The sequence below is a fragment of the Hemiscyllium ocellatum genome, chromosome 30 (assembly GCF_020745735.1).
Source record: "Hemiscyllium ocellatum isolate sHemOce1 chromosome 30, sHemOce1.pat.X.cur, whole genome shotgun sequence".
Taxonomy (NCBI): Eukaryota; Metazoa; Chordata; class Chondrichthyes; order Orectolobiformes; family Hemiscylliidae; genus Hemiscyllium; species Hemiscyllium ocellatum.
In genome coordinates, this window is record NC_083430.1 from 21580438 (window position 1) to 21587067 (window position 6630).

The window sequence follows — 6630 nt, forward strand, 5'->3', positions numbered from 1 at the left end:
ATCACAGCCCCACTACCCAAACAGAAAGGAGTTTTCAGAGTTGGCAATGGTGACCACAAGCAGTTTTACTAGCATAACACTTGGACTCCAAGAAAGTTACAATATTTCCGAAAATTTAAAAGGGTGGTTTGATTAAAGTTTTCAAGACATTAGGGGGAACAGATAGGGTAGCTGGAAATGAACTATTTGCAATGATCTGGAAGTCCTGGACAATACAGCACATTCAAAGCAGAGCCAGATCTTTCAAGAGTAAAATTTGATCTCTCGTCTACATACAAAGGAAGAGAAAAGTTTGTAATTCCTCAGCAGATAGCAATTGATGCTAGATCAATTATAAGTTCTAAATCTGAAGTTGCTATATTTTTGTGCACCAAAGGTATTAAGAATATATATAGAGTTTTGTCACAAATCAGCCATGATCACATTGATTGATAGGACAGGATTCAGGGTATTAAATGGCTACTCCTCTTCTTATGTTTCTAACCTAGATAAAAATTGCAGAAATAAAAAGAGACTGGATGTGAGTCTAGAGAACATAACTGGGACTATTTTAAATAAGATACAGGCAGGAGAAAGAAGAGCTTAGAATTCTCTAATGGTGTCTTGGACATCATTCTGAAGATTGTAAGAACTCACAGGGAGATTCAGAGAACTCGTGTGTATAGCTAGAACTGGCAAAGGAGGCCAAACGTTTTTTTAGTTTTGACAAAGGACATTGACCTGAAGCATTAACTCTGTTTCTTTCTCGACAATCCTGGCAAACCTGCAGGCTATTTCCAGCATTTTCTGTAATCACTTGTGTCTAAAGTTGAGATGTTTCTGTTCATTTTTTTATGAATCACAATTGGACTTGTTTATGAAGCTCCATTGGTCCATATTCAATAGTTGCCTCTGAGGTGGGCTTTTCCATTGAAAAACATGATGAACCTTCTCAATTTCCTGTGGCTTATAGACAAGTCTTCAACCAAATCAAGTGAATTAATATGATATCATAAGCTTTGAACCTAGCCAACATACTTCAGTACAGTTATGAAATGTGAAAAATTGCACAGGTATGTCATGTCTATTATACTGATCCCAAGACAGTTGGGGTATTACTTTTCTTCATAATCGGTTTATTCACAGAATGCAGTTTGACATTTGTCTGCTTCCTTATTACCAATTCAGTGGTCCAGTGCTCTCTCTTTATAATTGCTCTTAGTTTTATTTTCTCATCAGCCTTTTCAGAGATGTTCTGAGATACCCCTGAAACAGATGGGACTTGAACCCAGGCCTCTTGGCTCAGAGAAATGGACAAAAACACTGCATCAAAAGAACCCCTGTTAGTTTTTCTCAGTATTAAATTACACAATGCCTTTCATCTGTGTGTCTGATGCATTTCATTAACATACCATTTATATGGTTTACAGAATGCAGATCCAGAATGGATATTTGATGAGTGAATATGGAGGTGGCATGGACTATAAGGTGGACAGCATTGGGTGATGGGAATACAAGTTGTCATGGAGGGGGAGAATACGATAGTGAGAGAGTATGAAGGTTTAGGAGCTAGGGGATCTAACAGTTTTTAAAACAAACTGAGTCAGGCATTCTCGCCAGATCACTTCGGCACATACTCGCCTCTTTGGTCACTGACAATCTATTTCTGGGCTGGAAGGCCTGTTTTCATCACTCCTTGCTGCATAAATTGATTCTGACATGGCCCTTTAAACTGAGGCGAACAAGAAATTTCCAAACTGGGGCTACTCGCCTCAACAGCAAAAATCCAGGTAAGGTCCAAATGGTTAAAGGGCAATTTTACACATAATGCAAGGAAAGATCTCCTTCATGCAAACAGTTAGCAATATGCAGAATGTATTTCAGTACAGTAGTGCAAACAATCCCTGGAATCATTTCAAAATATTTTAATATTATAATTAGAAAATTGTACGGTCTTTCTGGATAAATGGTTTACTTCATGGATAGGTGTCCTATGATTTTGAGGTGTGATAAGATGATGCTCTTTTCTCTAGACATGAGGGGTTGACAGTTGATATAATAAGTGCCTGTAAAATTATTTTGTGGTTTGATAGACTCGATGTACAGCCATTTCTGCTTATAGGATATCCAATACTGGGGAACATGAATGGAGGATAGTCACCAATAAGTTCCCAGTTAGGTAACAGGAAGAAACCTCTTTACCCAAACAGGGTTAGAATGTTGACCTTGGTAGCATGTGGGGTGTTGAACAAGACAGATGAGAAGCTAGATACGTACATAAGGGAGAAAGAAATCAAAGGTTATGCTGTTTGGTTTAGATGAAGTAGGAAGAGGTTAGTGTTGAGTATCAACATTGGTAAGGATCCAAGATGCCAAACGGTGTGTTTTTGTCCAATAAATTCTACATAAAAAGACACTCCCTTATCAATCTTGAAGTATCTTATTTTACCATCCCATAAGATTGTTTCTCCTATTCAATAACAAGCATTTACTCATTGTATAATAACATCTATTTACCACATATATCTGAAGAAAATGCATAATTCTAAGTTCTATATTACTGTAAAGCCTACTTATCACAGAAGGTTGGTACGAGGTAGTGGTGCTTAAACTTTTAATTGAAAAAGACACAATCATAACTGAATGAAACCAGCTTCTGATACGGCAGCAAAATGCTGTACCGTGTGCGTCAGGAACATCTAGATCTCAAACTGAAACATTGTTTTGTATTCTCCACACATGCAGGCATCCATGTTAATAGTATTTAACACGTGATATACCATAATGAGTCCTGAGTTATTTGAAAAGTATACTTTGTAATCTTAAAATTATTCTCCATTGGCAGAGTCCCAAAATTTCCCAGCTATCCCATTAAACATAGGAATACTTCATACTTCATTTTGATGAGTACACCTCGTGTGCCAATGAATGTGATAAGTTGGTGAATATTTTCACTCTCTTAAACATCTCATGTTTTCATGCTGTTAGTTATTTCTGTATTCCTGTTTCAGCATCTCGTTTTGTGTTTTCTCGATTTTGGTTCACTTCACATAACCCTTTTTTATTGATTTTTTTTCTGCCATTCTTTGAATAAGGAATGATAGTGTGTGATGTCAATTATTACAGGTTGCATTTGTGGTGGAAAATAGTAGGAAAATGTGACCCTTAGACATCTCCCTTCCTTAATCACTTAAGATTCTGGTCAGGCAGCATCCAAGGAGCAGAAGAATCGACGTTTCGGGCATGAGCCCTTCTTCAGGAAAGATTCATGCCCAAAGAAGGGCTCATGCCCGAAATGTCAATTCTCCTGCTCCTTGGATGCTGCCTGACGTGCTGCACTTTTCCAGCAACACATTTTCAGCTCTGATTTCCAGCATCTGCAGTCCTCACTTTCTCCTCACTTAAGGTTCTCCCAACCATTTGTATCCCATATCTCTTTCATTTCCTACAATCATTCAATCCAACAATAACACAATTCCTTCATAACTTCTTTCTCCAGTTGTTAGTCACCTCACCCTGAACTTTCTCCCCACACTCCACTTTTCCCATTTGCTCGCCCAAAAAAATTGGTTTTCATGGTTAAAGGCCCCTTGTCATTAAAAAAAAAGTTTCCCTCTTAGCTCTTGATTTCTGTTTCAGTCAAAAAAGGTTTTATTTTACTTTCAAAATTCAAATTGTTTGCTGAAATTAAATTTAAATGAGAAAAGCTACCATTCTGCATGCACATTTGTACCTTTCTCATTCTACATCTATGAAAGATCAGCAATAAAAATTTCAGAAAACGCGGAATTCTTGTCTCTGGACACTGAAAAAGGTTTGCCTTTTTAAATACAAACTTGTTTCTCCATATTTTTGTTTGGTTCCACAACCACAAGCAAAAGCCCCTGATATTGAATTGATAATGAACAGAGATAATGGTAAAACTACACAAATCATTGGTTATTCCGCAGTTGCAAAATCATGTGCGCTGTTGACTGTCAATGCTCATGCAGACGATATAAAAGAGATTCAATAACGAAAGGCTTTGGTTATAAGGAGTGACGAATTAAGTTGTTTGAACAGACAAAGTATATAAGTTAGAAGAGGACACGTTTCTAAAGGATTTTTACTGAGGAAAGTACAGTTTTCATTTTCAGTAATTCAGTAACTAGATAATATTAAGTTAAAACCATTACTAAAAGAACAAAAGTGAAGGTAAGAGAATGAATTTTGTAAACAGGCTTGTTGCAACTTGGAATACCCTAGCCTAAATGATGGTGCAAATAGTATCCATAATACTGCTTAGGAGGAGTGGTAATTTTGAAAATAATAATTTAAAAGATTATGTAGAAAATATGAGAGATAGTACAATGACTAGCTCTTCAGATTACATGAATAGCCTTCCTCTGTACTACAAAATGCAATGAATCTATATGAGTACACACAAGATTACAGCCATGCCTTTCTCCATGTTATAAATGTCATATCATGTAATCTATACAAAATGCACACCACCAGGATACTCCTGACCAGCAAGTTTAAAGAACAAAACACATTAATCAGTAATGATTGATGCATATCAGTGTGTTTGCAGATATCTTGTTTTCTAACATTTAAACATTGAGGCAATTTGAGACAACCTTTCATAGGTTCCTTTTCTATTCCTTTTCAGTCCCCCTGAGCTTTCAATTAGTCATCCATTATTTATAATACACACATGCCATGTCCCTTTTAGGAGGCCTACTGTCCATCTTTGAACAGTGTGAGACCAGAATGCAATTTAAGGATCATTCGGTACTACCGTATTAGAAAATTGAATGCCACTTTTTTCCTTTATCTTTCTAAGCCATCTCTTCTGTCGATTTTTCTTTCAGTACAACCCATTAAATTTCTGTACCTGCAGCCCATGACATGAACATGTCAAGAAAGGCCCCTTCCTGACTTCATTATAAAAAATAATCCCATTGCAGCTGTTAACAGTGAAAGAAAGCACACATGAAGCATTACAGTGCATTTAGTTTTAACAACTGAACCTGAAAGATTGCAGCACACATGCTTAATGCTTACCCTGTTGTTTGAACCCACACACAGTGAAGCCAGGCATCCAAGCTGACATAGAACTAATCACCCAAAGAATCCCACAATGCAGTAGGGGTGCTGTAAACTGGGTTACTGCAAATGCTGAAAAAGCAGGGACTCTCATTATATATCTCAGGATGTAAGAACATGATCCTTTTGAAACTGCTTATGCAGTGCCTTTTCATGATTTCATTTCTATGATAATGAACTTTGATAATAAATAAAATTCCAGTCTTTAAAAGAAAGCAGTGTAATAATTTAATAAAATTTAAAGGACGGAAAATAAAATTAAAATGTCCAGATGCAATTTTGTACATGATTTATTTGGCCTTGGTGCTTGGATTTTTTTCCCCCTGTTTCTGCTTCTGCCCTGTCCTCATTGCTACTTCCCACCTCCTCCTGGAGCCAAGAATGGAATAATCTGACGAGAAGACCTTTACAGTGTTACAATAAGTAGCTTCCACAGTTCACCTCTGCATGGAATTTCTTTAGGCAATAATGAATGTAAAAGAATGAATATATTTTGCAACTAGCCACACAAACTGGTGTGCTTGATTTTAGACATTTAGTTTGATTCCTGCAACCTATTCACCTTTCAATCATGTTCTGTGGCACAAAAAATGAAAACAAGTGACTGAAATTGATCTAATTAATGGCATTATCTTGTGGAAAGTAACAGTTTACCTACAATTATTTCAGAGCATGGTATCTTTTAAGTAAGATACAAAAGAAAAGCTGACCCCTGTAGTTGGGGTTTCATGTGCCTTTGATGCAATTATTCAACTTTATTATTCATCCTAGCACAAATAATAGCACTGATAAATTTCCCAATGGAAATCTCTTTATCTGGCATGCTTGGAAGAGGGAAATCTGCCAAGAGATGCCAGGCAGGTGTACTGTATCCACCCAATGCTACCCACGCACACCCATCAGCACAAAGAGTTGAATGCGTCACTTTAACTGATGGTTAATGCAGATGGAAGAAAATCTTTCCAAAGGGCAGAAGGTCTGAATGGTACCTCAAAGATTTGTGATTATCTGACTAACTGTAATGTTGGAGGCCTCCTCAGGAGCACCCAATCACATTGGCATGCCTTCAATAGCACTATGAGATCAACAGATGATCTGCAGCCAGTAGGCTGAGTTAAGCACACCCACCAAGATGCTATTAATCACTGCTACAGACGCTGGCACATCTATTTGGCAATCATCATGGGATCTGTCTTCTCAGGTCTGGATTAGCAGAAAAGAGTATGTAGAACTGTGCCATCTGCTGCAAGGACACCTGCAGCAACGACTTAGTGACAGCAATGGCTGATTGCAGCCTTGAAATTGGCTCCATCATCGAGCAGGCATGCGACATAGGGTGCAGTAGGATACCAAAAGGGGCAAGCAACCCTTTCTCATAGTGCTATCATACAACCCAAACTCAATTTTAGCAGCTGTCAAATAAGTTTCAAATTTAGTGTTATTCTGTCAGATGCCTGTAGGTTTATCCCTGTATCCTAGGCTTCTTTTGATCTCATGTTTGTGAGTCCTTGATTCCTTGCTTTCTCTGGTTTGGCAAACACTTTCCAATATTTTTATGATCCT

At 37.5% G+C, this 6630-nt stretch overlaps 1 protein-coding gene across 4 annotated transcripts in view; it reads right to left on the reverse strand.

The window, feature by feature from the left end:
* Positions 1 to 5073, reverse strand: part of LOC132830119 (zinc finger MYM-type protein 4-like) — a 203919-nt gene extending 198846 nt beyond the window's left edge. For all 4 annotated transcript variants that reach the window (XM_060847614.1, XM_060847612.1, XM_060847613.1 and 1 more), the window contains exon 1: positions 5026 to 5073. The gene's annotated coding sequence lies outside the window, so the exon portion shown is untranslated. The remainder of the gene's footprint in view (positions 1 to 5025) is intronic.
* Between the last annotated feature and the right edge of the window lie 1557 nt (positions 5074 to 6630).